This window comes from Scyliorhinus torazame, chromosome 5 (assembly GCF_047496885.1).
Source record: "Scyliorhinus torazame isolate Kashiwa2021f chromosome 5, sScyTor2.1, whole genome shotgun sequence".
NCBI classification, from domain to species: domain Eukaryota; kingdom Metazoa; phylum Chordata; class Chondrichthyes; order Carcharhiniformes; family Scyliorhinidae; genus Scyliorhinus; species Scyliorhinus torazame.
Window position 1 is genome coordinate 96,517,740 of NC_092711.1, and position 17,429 is coordinate 96,535,168.

A 17,429-nucleotide genomic window follows, 5' to 3' on the forward strand; every position below is an offset into this window, starting at 1 on the left:
TGAATCCTACCACGGCTGAATTTAATTCAATAAAAATATTGTGAGCATGGATCAAATGTCATAAAAACGCATCTGGTTCTCTTAATGCCCTTTTGGGAAGGAAATCAGCCATCCTTACCCAGTCAGGTCTACATGTGACACGATTCACAAACAATTCAAGGGCTTAAAGGGATAACTGGGCAGACGTGAATGTCCCCATTAGAACAAGGAGTCTCCCTGGTCAGCAGAAGGATTAGGCCAGGTTAGGGAGAAGGTTGATAATGCCGTCATTGTGAACAACACAAAGTATCTCCTGTACCTTGTGAATCAGATTTAACGGTGTGAATTTATATATATTTTCTGTATTGGACAATCACATTTAAATCTGGGACTCAGGTGACGATATGAATTTGTGTTAGGTGACAAGATGTAGATCCATGTTTTATCCCACGAAGCCTTACACCTAGAGTGATAGTATTTCAGAACCAGGTGTGAATCATGAATTCATCCTCAAAAGGACCACGAAAGTTCTATCATGGGAGAATCCACTGGAAGAATACCTGCCCCTGTATATGGGAGCAACAGAATCTGTGAGGAACAAGCTCTTCCAATCACAGATTCTGTCTCTCCCAATGTTGTTGCTTCTGCAGAGACAGAATCTGTGATTGGAGGAACAGCTTTGTCGTCCATTTTGAGGAAAGAAGCTGGCTGACGTGCTGCCTGAGTCAGTGCTGTGTGGAGGAACCGTGTCTCCCTGGGACACAACTAGAGGGTTTCACAGCAGTGTGAGCTTTGGAAGGAGACGCAGACACGTAGAGCTTTCCCTTCTGCTGAGCAATATTTCATTATTTTTATACATCTCAGGAGGTGGGATGCACAGCTCAGGAATTGGCGTAATCTCTGCTGTGAACTTACTCACTAATCACATCTGTCAAATTAGAAGTTGTGATCCAGGTTTCATTCTTCACTGCTGTTATTTGCAATTGAACGCTCACAGACAACAAACAAAACCCCCGGTCTGAGCTGATCTCAGTGGGTGCAGTGAGGTTATCGATGGGTTTTGAATGTAAATCCACATAATAAAGATCAGAATTGGTGAGTTTTTTCCTGCTTCACCGTCTGATCCAATAAACACTCGGCATCTGTTGAGTTTCATTGTGTCAGATAGTTTGAATTCTCATTTTGGAAATGGAGTAAGTTAAGGGTGTTTCCTTTTTAAATAAATTAACCAAAACATCTTATTGCTTTCAATTTAAAACATTTAATATGTACACAGTCTTTGGTATTTGTGCTATCTTCTGTACGAAAATAAGTAAACTCAAAAAATACTCAACACAAATGTTGACGGTAATGTGATTGCGTGACTACATCACTTAATAAAGGAGTCAGTGAGAGTGGAAAAGGAGACCCTGGAAACCAAAAATTAACTCCTGAAAATCAGAGAGCATCTCTCGAGAAAATCTCAAGAAGAGCCATTGAAAAACATATATATTAAGCACTGCAGTTGGATCTTTCAGACACTCAATTGTAGATTATGCTCCAAAAATTGATTTAGAATTGAAGCAAAAGTTCAGAAATTTATTCTAAACAGGTTTCTGCTGAGAGTTCCTGGATTAAGGGGAAAGATCACAGATGGTGCTTTTAAAAATAGACACTGTAGCCCCCACAATAAATGCCATTTTCAGCATATTGAGTTCCAGCAGTTATAGGGGTTAACATCAGCAGGAACAAAATATTGTCAGACTGTCAATACTAAACAACAGCAGAATCCAACCCCTACAGTCATTTATGAACTTGCTGGAGGCATCGTGACTGAGTGAATCCCTTCCCACACACACACAGCATTTGAATTGTCTCTTAGTGTGAGTGCGTTGGTGTGTCAGCAAGTTGAAAGACTTTGTGAATCCCTTCCCACACACTGAGCAGGTAAACGGTTTATCCCCAGTGTGAACACGCTGGTGAGCAGTGACGACCAATTGAATCCCTTCCCACACACGGAGCATGTGAATGATCTCTCCGCAGTGTGAGTGTGTTGGTGAGCAGTGAGGTTGGATGACTGCCTGAAACTCTTTCCATAGGAGGTGCAGCCAAATGGTTTCTCTTCAGTGTGAATTTGCTGGTGTCTCAGAAGGGTGGGTAAAACTGTGAATCCCTTCCCACACACAAAGCAAGTAAACGGTCTTTCCCCAGTATGGAGCCGCTGCTGTGCAATGAGGGAGGATGCCTGTCTGAAACTCTTTCCACAGGAAGTGGAGCTGAATGGTTTCTCCTTCATGTGAACTCGCTGGTGTGACAGCAAGTGGGATGATCCAGTGAATCCCTTCCCACACACAGAGCAGGTGAATGGCCGCTCACCTCTATGAATACGCTGGTGTGACAGCAGGTGGAATGACTGAGTGAATCCCTTCCCACAGTCGGAGCAGACGAACGGCCTCTCCCCAGTGTGAGTGCGTTGATGTATAGTGAGTGCTGAAGAATGCCTGAACCTCTTTCCACAGGAGGGGCAGATGAATAGCTTTTCCTCAGTGTGAATCCGCTAGTGAGACCAAGGCCAGGTGACTGAATTGATCTCTCCCCACACACAGAGCAGGTGAATGGCCTCTCCCCAGTGTGACTGCCGATGGTTTTCCAGCAGGGAAGGGTAACTGAATCCCTTCCCACAGTCCTCACATTTCCATGGTTTCTCCATGGCGCCTGTGTCCTTGTGTCTCTCCAAGGTGGATGATCGGTTGAAGTCTTCTCCACGTACAGGACACGTGTATGGTTTCTCCTCACTGTGAAGGTCGTGATGTTTCTTCAGGCTGTGTAACTGGTTAAAGCTCTTTCCTCGGTCAGTTCACTGGAACACTCTCGCTCGGGTGTGTTTGTCTTGATATCTTTCCAGTCACACTGATGTTTAAAATTGTTTCTCACAGACAGAAGAGACAATCGTTTCTCCTTCAACATTCAAAGTCTGAGGATTTTCAGGTCCTGATGAATTGAGTGACTGTCAGATGATGTTTGGTTTCAGTCTCACATCTGTAAATCCTCCTTTCCAATATCCTGTAAAAGGAATTTACAAAAGCCATCACTGTCAGTGCAGCATATAAATTCTGAACAGACAATTCTAGTTTCTCTGGAACATTTTTTCCTCTCTCGTTCCCCCAAAGCTGTTAACCCCGTTCCACACACTCTCCCTTCTCCCTGGGCTGAAATCCAAACCCATCTCACCATCTGCACCATTTCTTTCCTCCACTCCCAGTTTTCTCCCTCCCTCTCCTCTGTCTGGGTTCAGTTCTCCAGCTCCTGTCTGAAGACTGACAATAAAATCAATTATTTTCTTTGTCAATTATCCTTTTTGTCTACTGTGTACGTACTGTGTATGTTCCCTTGGCCACAGAAAAATACTTTTCACTGTACTTCGGTACATATGACAATAAATCTGTCACAGTCACACTGGGCTAAATTGCTGGCTTTAAAAGCAGGCCAAGGCAGGCCAGCAGCATGGTTCAATTCCCTACCAGCCTCCCCGAACAGGTGCCGGAATGTGGCGACTAGGGGCTTTTCACAGTAACTTCATTGAAGCCTACTTGTGACAATAAGCGATTTTCATTTCATTGCATTTCATGTTCATTTGACTGATTGATTTATTGTCATATGTACCGAATATGGCCTGCCTTGGTCTGCTTTAAAAGCCAGCAATTTAGCCCAGTGTGCTAAACCAGCTCCTGATCAATCAGCTGTGTGTACCATCTACAAGATACACTGCAGTAACTCACCAAGGTTCCTGAGACAGCATCTTCCAAACCCACAACCACTACCATCTGGAAGGACATGAGCAACGGACACCGGGAACCCCATCACCTGGAGGTTCACCAAGTCATTCAGTGGCCTGATATTGAAATATATCACCGCTCCTTCACTGTCTCTGGGGCAACATCCTGGAACTACCTCCCTGACAGCACAGCGGGTGTACCTACACCTCAAGGACAGCAGCGGTTCAAGAAGGCAACTCACCATCACCGTCTGAAGGGAAACTAAGAATGGGTAATAAATCCTGGCCGAGCCAGTGACGACCACATCTTGTAAAAATTGAATTTTAAAAAATATATCTGCTGCTCCTGTCCCTCTAGATGGTAGTGACTGCATGCCTGAGTGTGTGTGTCTGTTTGTGTGGGTGTGTCAGTCAGTGTGTGCGGTGAGTGTCTGGTGTGTTCTTGATGTCAGGGTATCTGCTGATTATGTTCTTCTAGATAGTCATGTCATTGGTTTGGAAGGTGCTGCCCAAGGAGTCTTGGTGATTTCCCGCAGTGCATCTTGTAGATGGTACACCCACTGCTACTACCGTGCGTCAGTGGTGGAGGGAGTGAATGTTTGTGGAAGGCATGCCAATCAAGTGTGCTGCCTTATCCTGGATGGTGTTGAGCTTCTTGAGTGTGGTTGGAGCTGCACTCATCCAGGTAAGTGGTGAGCAGTCCATCACACTCCTGACTTGTACCTTGTAGATGGTGGACAGGCTTTGGGGAGTGAGGAAGTGAGTTATTCCATGCAGAATCCCTAGCTTCTGACCTGCTCTTGTAGCCACACTATTTATATGGCTATTCCAGTTTAGTTTCAGATCAATGGTCACCCACCCCCGCGATGTTGACAGTGGGGGATTCAGTGATGGTAATGCCATTGCATGTCAAGGGGCGATGGTTAGATTGTCTCTTATTGGAGATGGTCATTGCCTGACACTTGTGTGTTACTTGGCACTAGTTAGCCCAAGCCTGGATATTTTGTCTGACATCCCAAAACATTTCATGGGAGACGCTATCAATCATCATTTAACACTGAGCAATGAAAGGATACAATAGAGCAGATGTGACCAAAGGCTGGTCAAAGAAGTAGGAATTAAGGAGTATCCAAAGGAGGAAAATGAGGTGGGGATAGTTAGCGAAGGAATTCCAGAGTTTACTGACTCTCCTAACAGTGGAAACGTTTTCTTCCGATCTACCTGCAGAAACCTCTCATCATTTTGATCACCAGCAATAAATTTTCCTCGAACCTTCTCTGTGTAAGAAAGGAAATCTCAACTTCTCCAGTCTCTCTACAAAACTGAAATCCCTCAACCTTGGTACCATTCTGGTGAATCTCCCCTGCTCCCTCTCGAAGACATTGGCCTCCTTTCTAAATTGTGCTGCCCACAGCTGGTCACGAGATCCAGCTAAGGCCCAAACGTTTAATAAACGTTTCCCATAGCTTCCCTGTACTCCTGCCCATTTCAATGATAACAAGGATCGTTTGTGCATTTTTGACACCTCATCAACTTGTCCTGCCACCTTCTAACATTTGTGTCCATAAACTTCAGGCCACTCTGTTCCTGCTCTGTTTAAAATTCTACTGTTTAGTTTATACTGCCTCTCCTCATTATTCCTTCCAGAATCCATCATTGGCTGTGAACCATATTGGATATTCTGAAGGTGTGAAAGGTTCTACATGAGCTCAACAGAATCACAGACTGTTACAGTGCAGAAGGAGGCCATTCGGTCCCTCGTGTCTGCACTGTCTTTCTGAATGAGCCTTTCACCCAGTGCCGTTCTCCTGCCTTCTCCCTGTAACACTGCACATTGTTTAAAAAGTTATAGATTTTGAACCAAAGATTAAATTGGGATTGATATTCAAAGTTCAAAGAAAACAGCGCGGGAGCTGAGTGAGCCGGTACTCTGAAAACAGCGCGGGAGGTGAGTGAGCCGGGACTCTGAAAACAGCGCGGGAGGTGAGTGAGCCGGGACTCTGAAAACAGCGCGGGAGGTGAGTGAGCCGGGACTCTGAAAACAGCGCGGGAGGTGAGTGAGCCGGGACTCTGAAAACAGCGCGGGAGGTGAGTGAGCCGGGACTCTGAAAACAGCGCGGGAGGTGAGTGAGCCGGGACTCTGAAAACAGCGCGAGAGGTGAGTGAGCCGGGACTCTGAAAACAGCGCGGGAGCTGAGTGAGCCGGGACTCTGAAAACAGCGCGGGAGATTTTAAAAGCGCAGGAGCTGCGAGTCGGAGCGGAGATTTTAAAAGATTGCGGCCTAGTTTTGGGAGCCGTTCGGAGGTGGAGGAGCAGTCTCTGTCAGGGAGAGAACCTGAGAACATCTAAGACACTCAGAGGGTAAGAAGGTAAGTAAGTGATTTTTACTCATTTTTACTTTTATACCTTTTACAAATTGTGTGTGTCGGGGGGAAACTGAAGTGACATCACAGAAAAGCTGTGGCCTGAGTGGCTGGTTGGGAATCTACACTAAATTAAAAAAATTAAGCATTGGTAACTAATTAAACATAATTACTTAATTATAATTTAGAGGGATATCTAAGCCAGAATCGGAGAGTACTATATTTAGCTTTCGCATTTCTATTAGAAATCTAGTGCTAGGAAACAGATAGTTAACAGTAACTTTGAAATTTAAAAAAATATATATATATTTTTTTTTTTTAATTTTTAATTTTAATTAATTGACGCAATGTCAGTTAGAGGGGTGCAGTGCTCTGACTATGAGATGTGGCAGGTCCGGGAGGCTTCCAGCGTCCCGGATGGCTTCATCTGCAGAAAGTGCACCCAACTGGAGCTCCTCACAGACCGCATGGTTCGGTTGGAGCAGCAATTGGATGCACTTAGGAGCATGCAGGTGGCGGAAAGCGTCATAGATCGCAGTTATGTAAATGTGGTCACACCCAAGGTGCAGGCAGAGAAATGGGTGACCACCAGAAAGGGCAGGCAGTCAGTGCAGGAATCCCCTGTGGTTGTCCCCCTCTCGAACAGGTATACCCCTTTGGATACTGTCGGGGGGAATAGCCTATCAGGGGAAAACAGCAGCAGCCAGAGCAGTGGCACCACGGCTGGCTCTGATGTTCAGAAGGGAGGGTCAAAGCGCAGAAGAGTAATAGTAATAGGGGACTCTATAGTCAGGGGCACAGATAGGCACTTCTGTGGACGTGAAAGAGACTCCAGGATGGTATGTTGCCTCCCTGGTGCCAGGGTCCAGGATGTCTCCGAACGGGTAGAGGGCATCCTGAAGGGGGAGGGCAAACAGGCAGAGGTCGTTGTACATATTGGTACTAACGACATAGGCAGGAAGGGGCATGAGGCCCTGCAGCAGGAGTTCAGGGAGCTAGGCAGAAAGTTAAAAGACAGGACCTCGAGGGTTGTAATCTCGGGATTACTCCCTGTGCCACGTGCCAGTGAGGCTAGAAACAGGAAGATAGAGCAGCTAAACACGTGGCTAAACAGCTGGTGTAGGAGGGAGGGTTTCCGTTATCTGGACCACTGGGAGCTCTTCCGGGGCAGGTGTGACCTATGTAAGGACGGGTTGCATCTAAACCGGAGAGGCATAAATATCCTGGCCGCGAGGTTTGCTAGTGTCACACGGGAGGGTTTAAACTAGTATGGCAGGGGGGTGGGCATGGGAGCAATAGGTCAGAAGGTGAGAGCATTGAGGGAGAACTAGGGAATAGGGACAGTGGGGCTCTGAGGCAGAGCAGACAGGGAGAAGTTGATGAACACAGCGGGTCTGGTGGCCTGAAGTGCATATGTTTTAATGCAAGAAGTATTACGGGTAAGGCAGATGAACTTAGAGCTTGGATTAGTACTTGGAACTATGATGTTGTTGCCATTACAGAGACCTGGTTGAGGGAAGGGCAGGATTGGCAGCTAAACGTTCCAGGATTTAGATGTTTCAGGCGGGATAGAGGGGGATGTAAAAGGGGAGGCAGAGTTCCGCTACTGGTTCGGGAGAATATCACAGCTGTACTGTGGGAGGACACCTCAGAGGGCAGTGAGGCTATATGGGTAGAGATCAGGAATAAGAAGGGTGCAGTCACAATGTTGGGGGTTTACTACAGGCCTCCCAACAGCCAGCGGGAGATAGAGGAGTAGATAGGTAGACAGATTTTGGAAAAGAGTAAAAACAACAGGGTTGTGGTGATGGGAGACTTCAACTTCCCCAATATTGACTGGGACTCACTTAGTGCCAGGGGCTTAGACGGGGCGGAGTTTGTAAGGGGCATCCAGGAGGGCTTCTTAAAACAATATGTCGACAGTCCAACTAGGGGAGGGGCGGTACTGGACCTGGTATTGGGGAATGAGCCCGGCCAGGTGGTAGAAGTTTCAGTAGGGGAGCATTTCGGTAACAGTGACCACAATTCAGTAAGTTTTAAAGTACTGGTGGACAAGGATAAGAGTGGTCCTAGGATGAATGTGCTAAATTGGGGGAAGGCTAATTATAACAATATTAGGCAGGAACTGAAGAACATAGATTGGGGGCGGATGTTTGAGGGCAAATCGACAGCTGACATGTGGGAGGCTTTCAAGTGGCAGTTGAAAGGAATTCAGGACCGGCATGTTCCTGTGAGGAATAAGGATAAATACGGCAATTTTCGGGAACCTTGGATAACGAGAGATATTGTAGGCCTCGTCAAAAAGAAAAAGGAGGCACTTGTCAGGGCTAAAAGGCTGGGAACAGACGAAGCCTGCGTGGAATATAAGGAAAGTAGGAAGGAACTTAAGCAAGGAGTCAGGAGGGCTAGAAGGGGTCATGAAAAGTCATTGGCAAATAGGGTTAAGGAAAATCACAAGGCTTTTTACACGTACATAAAAAGCAAGAGGGTGGCCAGGGAAAGGGTTGGCCCACTGAAGGATAGGCAAGGGAATCTATGTGTGGAGCCAGAAGAAATGGGCGAGGTACTAAATGAATACTTTGCATCAGTATTCACCAAAGAGAAGAAATTGGTAGATGTTGAGTCTGGAGAAGGGTGTGTAGATAGCCTGGGTCACATTGAGATCCAAAAAGACAATGTGTTGGGTGTCTTAAAAAATATTAAGGTAGATAAGTCCCCAGGGCCTGATGGGATCTACCCCAGAATACTGAAGGAGGCTGGAGAGGAAATTGCTGAGGCCTTGACAGAAATCTTTGGATCCTCACTGTCTTCAGGGGATGTCTCGGAGGACTGGAGAATAGCCCATGTTGTTCCTCTATTTAAGAAGGGTAGCAAGGATAATCCCGGGAACTACAGGCCGGTGAGCCTTACTTCAGTGGTAGGGAAATTACTGGAGAGAATTCTTCGAGACAGGATCTACTCCCATTTGGAAGCAAATGGACGTATTAGTGAGAGACAGCACGGTTTTGTGAAGGGAAGGTCGTGTCTCACTAACTTGACAGAGTTTTTCGAGGAGGTCACTAAGATGATTGATGCAGGTAGGGCAGTGGATGTTGTCTATATGGACTTCAGTAAGGCCTTTGACAAGGTCCCTCATGGTAGACTAGTACAAAAGGTGAAGTCACACGGGATCAAGGGTGAGCTGGCAAGGTGGATACAGAACTGGCTAGGTCATAGAAGGCAGAGAGTAGCAATGGAAGGATGCCTTTCTAATTGGAGGGCTGTGACCAGTGGTGTTCCACAGGGATCAGTGCTGGGACCTTTGCTCTTTGTAGTATATATAAATGATTTGGAGGAAAATGTAACTGGTCTGATTAGTAAGTTTGCAGACGACACAAAGGTTGGTGGAATTGCGGATAGCGATGAGGACTGTCAGAGGATACAGCAGGATTTAGATTGTTTGGAGACTTGGGCGGAGAGATGGCAGATGGGGTTTAATCCGGACAAATGTGAGGTAATGCATTTTGGAAGGTCTAATGCAGGTAGGGAATATACAGTGAATGGTAGAACCCTCAAGAGTATTGAAAGTCAAAGAGATCTAGGAGTACAGGTCCACAGGTCATTGAAAGGGGCAACACAGGTGGAGAAGGTAGTCAAGAAGGCATACGGCATGCTTGCCTTCATTGGCCGGGGCATTGAGTATAAGAATTGGCAAGTCATGTTGCAGCTGTATAGAATCTTAGTTAGGCCACACTTGGAGTATAGTGTTCAATTCTGGTCGCCACACTACCAGAAGGATGTGGAGGCTTTAGAGAGGGTGCAGAAGAGATTTACCAGAATGTTGCCTGGTATGGAGGGCATTAGCTATGAGGAGCGGTTGAATAAACTCGGTTTGTTCTCACTGGAACGAAGGAGGTTGAGGGGAGACCTGATAGAGGTCTACAAAATTATGAGGGGCATAGACAGAGTGGATAGTCAGAGGTTTTTCCCCAGTGTAGAGGGGTCAATTACTAGGGGGCATAGGTTTAAGGTGAGAGGGGCAAGGTTTAGAGTAGAGGTATGAGGCAAGTTTTTTACGCAGAGGGTAGTGTGTGCCTGGAACTCGCTACCGGAGGAGGTGGTGGAAGCAGGGGCGATAGTGACATTTAAGGGGCATCTTGACAAATACATGAATAGGATGGGAATAGAGGGATACGGACCCAGGAAGTGTAGAAGATTGTAGTTTAGTCGGGCAGCATGGTCGGCACGGGCTTGGAGGGCCGAAGGGCCTGTTCCTGTGCTGTACATTTCTTTGTTCTTTGTTTGTTTTGTTAACTATTTTACTGCAGAAACAGCTTCAGCTGGGAGTCTGAATGAAGAGGAAAGATCCCAGGCAGCGGTTCTTCATGGTTCACTGCAGGCGCAACAGCTCAATCAGCTCCACTTTCAGCTTGGGAGAGCTCAGCAGCTCCACACACTGTCCACAGGGGAGATTTCCTGGTCCAGTGGGACCAGCATTCATGTTTTAACTGACACCACCAGAAAACTGGATCAATCGGTCGCTTGTCTCCTTGCTGTTCGGATCTTGTTGTGCACACACTAGTTGTTGTGAAACAACAGAGAACTTTTTGAAAGGAACTAACTTGTCTTCACATATTTAAAAAGACATAACACACTCACACTGTGTTTAATACAAAACAGATAATACTGGACAATCTCAGGTGGTCTGGCAGCCTCTGTGGAGAGCATCTTGGAGAGACCTGCTGAGATTGTCCTGTATTTTCTGTTTTTGTTTCAGGTTCCAGCGTCTGCAGTAATTTGCTTTTATCTTTGTGTTTAAGATAAAGCTGATTTGACAGTTATCCAGAATCTGAATAATTTTAACTGGGCTGGAGTTTATTCAAATCTTCAGAAACAGATCCCAATGGTCATAATGAACATGGTTCAGTTCTGGACATGATTAACAGGAGGAATAACAGCAGAATCCAACCCCTGCAGTCACTTGTGAACTTGTTGGTGTGTCAGCAGAGTGGATGAATGAGTGAATCTCTTCCCACACACAGATCAGGTGAACAGCCTCTCTCCGCTGTGAACTTGCAGGTGCCTCCACAGGTTGCACGAACGAACAAATCCCTTTCCCCATTCGGAACAGGAAAACGGCTTCGCCCCAGTGTGAACTCGCTGATGTACACTGAGGTCAGATGATCGCCTGAACCCAGCCCCGCAGTGAGAGCCCCTGAACGGTCTCTCATCAGTGTGAACACGTTGATGGTGCACCAGGTCTCCGGAACTTTGTTAGCTCTTCCCACAGTCTGGGCATTTAAAAGATCTCTCCCCAGCGTGAACTCGCCGGTGTATCAGCAGATTGGATGAATTAATGAATCCCTTCTCACACACATGACAAGTGAATGTCCTCTCCCCAGTGTGAAGTCGCTGATGTATCAACAGGCTGGACGATCTGCTGAAGCTCTTTGTGCGGTGAGAGCAGCTGAATGGTGAGTAACCAGTGTGAATGTGCTGGTGCTCCCTCAGCCCATACAGACATTTAAAGCTCCTATCACAGTCAGAGCAATGAAACCATCTCTTGTCATTGTGAACTTGCTGGTATCTCCGCAGCCCAGATAAAAACATGCATCTCTTCCCACACACGGAACAGGTGAATGGCCTCTCCCCAGTGTGAACTTGCTGGTGTGTCACCAGGGTGGATGAATGTGTAAATGCTTTCCCACATTCAGTACAACTGAACGGCTTCTCACCATTGTGACTGCGTTGATGATTTTTCAGCTCAAAGTCCACCATTTAAATGTGATAAAAAAGAAAGATTATGTGTCAAAATCATAGAAAAGTAGATTGATATAAAATAATGAGCATAATTTACTCCCATTGCCCACAAGTGTCAGGCAAAATGAATGTGTTAATTGCAATCAAGTACTTTGAATTTCAATGAAAATACTTCAGTTTACAAATGGAATCATGTTTCTTTAACTGTATTTCCAAATTCAGATCCATGTCCTCATTCTTTTTTTTCCTCTGAGCCTCTGAACTCCATTTGACAGAGTAATGTTGGAGAGTAGACACTGATTGTCCTGGGAAACAGCAGCAAGAGGTGCTCAGAGGCCGGAGGGGCAAGGGAGCAGTAAGGTCTGTTGCCAGACTTGAGGGCTGGAACCTGAATTCGCAAGTTAAGTGAGTGAGTGTGCATCCCTGGTAAACGATTTGTAATTTAAAAATGTCTTCCATCAACCTAGTAGTTTCATATTTGTCAGGGTTTTCATAGAATTTACATCGCAGAAGGAGGCAATTCAGCCCATCGAGTCTGCACCGGCTCTTGGAAAGAGCACTCTACCCAAGGTCAGTATTGATTTCCTGAAGCTCCTGTTTTGAGTTTCAAGACATTTCTTGCCCAGTGTGTGAGGTGTTTAAAGATCTTTAATCTTCCTCTTTGCTTTTCGATGTTCATTAAAGATACATAAATTGATTTCCCTCATTATATATCTATTTTCCATACTTGGATGGCTGGTGTTTCATTAATTTCCACTACTTTTCTTTCTGGTTGATAATTGAGGGTCTGCTCACTTGGATTTACCTATGATTATATTCCGAATTTTATTGGTTGTCCCACCAGCCCCAACTTTCACAACGTAACAAACAAAAATCACTAATCACGTAATTGGGATTATCGATGGCGGACTCTATACCCAGCATTCCCCGCGGTGGTGAATGTTCCCTATCTGCACCGCAGGACAGCAATGCGCAGGCGTAATATCTAGCGGAATTGGAGCATGCGCAGTGTGTGATGGCGCCTGCGAGAGAGAGAGAGACGGTTCTTTGTCTCATGGGCAGCGGGTAAGGAAGCGCAAACCTGGAGGAAGCGATGGAGCCGGGTCTGGATGGGGAGAGTGTCTAAACACCGGGTGAAAGCCCTAAACCAGGAATACGTACCTGGAAGTCCTGCGTTTGCAGCTTGGAGTCGTTTTCCCGGGAACAGGCCCGGCTTGACGGTCGCCATCTTGATTCAATTGAATCGGTGCGCATGCGCGGGTGGTTGGTGGGCTTCGGGTTCTCTATTCCCGCCCGGGTCCTAGTGCTCGGGGAATACTAGAGACTGGGTCACAGATTGTTTAACAACTTCACTCATCCCCAGGCTGCAGTGCAGAAGAGTGCATGGAGCCATGTTTCTGTTCAATGTGAGAGGTTGCAGCCTCTGTATAGTTTCCAGAAGGGGTTGCTCTTCAACTTTGCTTACACTTGGCTCCGAATCCTTGGAAGAGGCTGGGTAAATCAGAAGTACTTCTCCTAGACCTGTTCTTGGACCTGGTTAACACAAATTTGTTGGAGCTGAATTTGCAGTCCCTATGGAGGTTCGGTGGCTGTCACACTGCCTGACAGCCTGTCTGGAAAGGGAGCAGTGGTGTCCACTGGTACGCTTGCTACCTTCCACAACTGTTGGGAACTTCAGGCTACAGAAGAACTCCAAGACACTGGAAACAACGTTCTGGTTGAGTTCGGAAGCTTCCTTTGCTTTTGTTGCTAATTTTGTCGTCTTTCAGTTTGTTTGCCCCACATATTTGGGGTAACAAGAGGTCAGAGGTTACTCCATAGAAACTGGAATTGTCTGTTCTGAATTTCTAATATACTGTACAGTGATGATGTTTGTAAACTTACAGGGTATTAGAAGAGGAAATTTTGCAAGTGGGAAACTCAAATAAAACATCGCAGAGATCTAACAGAATCACTCGCTACATCAGAATCTGAATAACATCGAAAAATGTGGAAGGAGAAATGTTTCTCTGTTCTGTTCATGGGAAAAGATTTCAAATATCAGTGTGACTGGAAAAGCACCTGAGTGAGTGTCCCAGTGAACTGACTGTGGAAAGAGCTGTAACCAGTTAAGACAGCCAGAAACAATATCACACCATTAAAAGTGAGGAGAAACTACACATGTTCTGTGTGTGGACAAGACTTCAACTGATCACCTATCCTGGAGAGACACAACAACACTGACGCCATGGAGAAACCGTGGAAATGTGGGGACTGTGGAAAGGGATTCAATTATCCATCCCTGCTTGAAAATCATCGACGTAGTCACACTGGGGAGAGGCCATTCATCTGCTCCATATGTGGGAAGGGATTCATTCAGTCATCCTACCTGCTCACATTGACGAGAGGCTCTTTAAGCCCTCAGGCTGTGATAACAACTCTAAAAGCTCCAAGGACTTGGTTACGCACCAGGTTGTTCCCACCGAGAGACAATTCAGTTGCTCTCACTGTGCGAAGCGGTTCATACGATCACAGACACTCATTGAACATGAACGTACTCACACTGGGGAGAGGCCATTCATCTGCTCTGTGTGTGGGAAAGGATTCACCCGATCATCCTACCTCATGACACACCGACTGGTTCACACGGATAACAGACCTTTCAAATGTACTGAATGTGAGAAGAGTTATAAAACCACAAGTGAATTGCTGATACACCAGAGAGTCCACAATGGGGAGAGGCCATTCACCTGCTCTGTATGGGGGAAGGGATTCTCACGATCATCCCACCTTGCTAAACACCAACTGGTTCACACGGATAAAAGACTTTTCAAATGTTCTGAATGTGAGAAGATTTACAAAACCTCAACTGATCTGCTAACAAACACACCAGCGAGTTCACAATGAGGAGAGGCCATTCAGGTGTACTGTGTGTGGGAACGGATTCACCCTGTCATCCAGCCTCCAGAAACACCAGCGAGTTCACACTGGGGAGAGGTCATTCACCTGCTCCACGTGTGGGAAGGGATTCATTCATCCATCCAATCTTCTGACACACCAGCGAGTTCACACTGGGGCAAGGCCGTTTCTTTGCTCTGACTGTGGGAAGACATTCATCCACTCGTCCCACCTCTTAAGACACCAGAGAGTTCACAAACAAAAACTGTTTGCTGCAGTTTAATATTCTGATCTGTGTCAAATGAATTTATGTTTTTTCAGACACACAGCAGGGCCAGTAATTTCTCGAGGATAAGAGGAAACTAATTGGTATCCTGTTCCCAACTGCTCCATTTTCGGGTCTTTTCTCCTTTTTAATCCAGTTCTCATACATTCAGTTACTCCCATGGACAGGCCCCAGCTCCCCACACCTTCCAGAGTGTTTCCGAACCCTAGGATCCAGGGAAGGTATTGGGAACACTCCCGGGACCACTAAACACAAGAGCCAGTTTTTTGGCCTGATGTACTGGATCTGTACTGAATCTCATCATTAAGGATGGGATGTTTGCAAAGCCTCCTCTTCCTGTGGTTACACTTTGGGCTGAAATTAATGAAGCCTCAGATCTCTGTTTGGGAAGTGGATCATTGTAAACATGAGCTCAGGGTTTTATTGTGCAGGAAGAGAAACAGAAACCAAAACCGCACAAGAGGCTGGGTTGTTGCTGATTTTAGTGAACTCCTTTCCCAGGATATTCAAAACTAACTGGGCTGTAATTGCTGGAACTGTCCTTTTTGAACAAGTGCATAACATTTGCAATTCTCCAGTCCTCTGGCACCTCCAGGAATGACTCAGAGATTATTGCCAGCGCTGCTGTAATTTACATTCTCACTTCAACACTTCCTCAATTTTGAACTGATCAAGGGACAGGGTTTCCTAGCCTGTCTCCATGGCCTGGGTAGTGTTCTAACCCTACAGAAGGCCCAGGGATCTGCAACCTCAGAGTCCCTGTGGCCTCACCTGAGTGAGGGGAGGGGGAGCTGCCACACGTTTTCCTCAGACTGCTGGAACATAAATATCCTGACCCAGCTGTGGGTAGACGCGGGACACCCTTTGGTGAGTAGAAGATGTAAATAGTAAGAGGAATAAATCTAAACTTTTCTACAGTCATCGCTTCCGAGTGGTCGCTTGCCTGAGACTTTACAGATAGCACCTATCTCCTTGGTAAAGACAGTGAGTTTAGTTTGATTTTGAACAAGGTGACAGTTACTGTGACTCAATCTTTAAAAGCTCCTTCTTCATGAGTATGAGTGGGATGAGAAAAATATCAGCCATGATTGAATGGCGGAGCAGACTCGATGGGCCGAGAGGCCTAATTCTTCTCCCATGTCTCATGATCATTGATGATTCCAAAGTAATACCTGTTTCTGTAGAGCATTTAAACCTGCTGTCTTTATTTTAAAAAGGATTTACCTTATGGATGTTGTTTGGAAAGTTATCAAGGGTGATCTATAGAGTACTGTATTCTTTTGGGGGGAGTGGTCAGGATTGGTAGTTGATAAATTGTTTACTGTGTGTTTATAAAATGTTAGCTGGATTCATAGAATAAACATTGTTTTGTTTTAAACATACTTTAGCTCTCTGTTGCATCACACCTGTAAAGTGGGCCCATGTGCTCCCCATAACCACAATCTATTTAAAGTTGTGGGTCAGATGAACTCCATGATATACTTTGGTGTTCTCTAAACCCTGGCCCATAAGAGGCTGGATTCTCCGATCGCCGAAATTGCGTTTGGCGATTGGCCGGACAATCCATTTTTATGCTGGAATCAGAGGGGACACCGTTTTTCCGATGCTCCGCCCCCTAAAACGGAATACTCGAGGAGTGCACTGTACGGCGTATTGATGGCCCCAGGACTTCACCCGGGACCCTCCCCCGATGCTCCGCCACCAATTGGCCGACTCCCCGATGGTGTGAGACAAGTGTCCTCACAACTTTCAGGGACCTCCCGTGGCGACTGAGGACTGTGTCCAGCGCTTTCACTGTCGGGGGTTGGTGGGGGGGGGGGGGGGGTCGTTCCGCTGGCAGGGGAGGCTTCGGCGGGGCCTGGGGGGACTAGTGGGGGTGGTCTGGGGGGTGACAGAGATGCAGATTTTGACAAGCCTGTCCAAGCGCGGCCAGTGCCATGCTGTAGGAGGCCACAGCCGTGTGCATGCGCGGCTATTGAGCCAACCATTCTGCAGCCGTATCCGCAGGTCGAGCCAGGGGCTTTATGCGGAGCGGCTGCTGGCCCCCCCCACCGGGCAGAGGATCGGTGCGGGGGCGGCGCCGACTTTTATCCTGCGGACATAGAATACAGAGAATCCAGCCCATAATCGTTCATCACCAGAAAATGCTGGACATATTCCCTGCTCTAATATACCATGTCTCACTTCATATCGGTGTCGTGAACATAGAACATACAGTGCAGTAGGAGGCCATTCGGCCCATCTAGTATGCACCAACCTACTTAAGCCCTCACTTCCACCTTATCCCTGTAATCCAATAACTTGTCCGAACCTTTTTGGTCATTGGGCAATTCATCATGGCCAATCCACCTAACCTGCACGTCTTTTAGACTGTGGGAGGAAACCGGAGCACCCGGAGGAAACCCACGCAGACACAGGCAGAATGTGCAG

General features: G+C 46.5%; 1 protein-coding gene and 2 long non-coding RNA genes across 3 annotated transcripts in view; 2 read left to right on the forward strand and 1 right to left on the reverse strand.

Annotated features, from left to right (window-relative positions):
• LOC140419064 (uncharacterized) overlaps positions 1–17,429 on the forward strand; it is a 205,732-nt gene that overhangs the window by 105,280 nt on the left and 83,023 nt on the right. The window lies entirely within an intron of this gene.
• On the reverse strand, positions 1,218–13,085 carry LOC140419058 (uncharacterized). The gene is made up of 2 exons (XR_011945505.1): positions 12,998–13,085; positions 1,218–3,021 (listed from the first exon to the last, which is right to left on the reverse strand). It is a non-coding gene; the product is annotated as an uncharacterized lncRNA (long non-coding RNA).
• On the forward strand, positions 12,851–15,916 carry LOC140419059 (uncharacterized). Its single transcript, XR_011945506.1, has 2 exons — positions 12,851–12,901; positions 13,723–15,916. It is a non-coding gene; the product is annotated as an uncharacterized lncRNA (long non-coding RNA).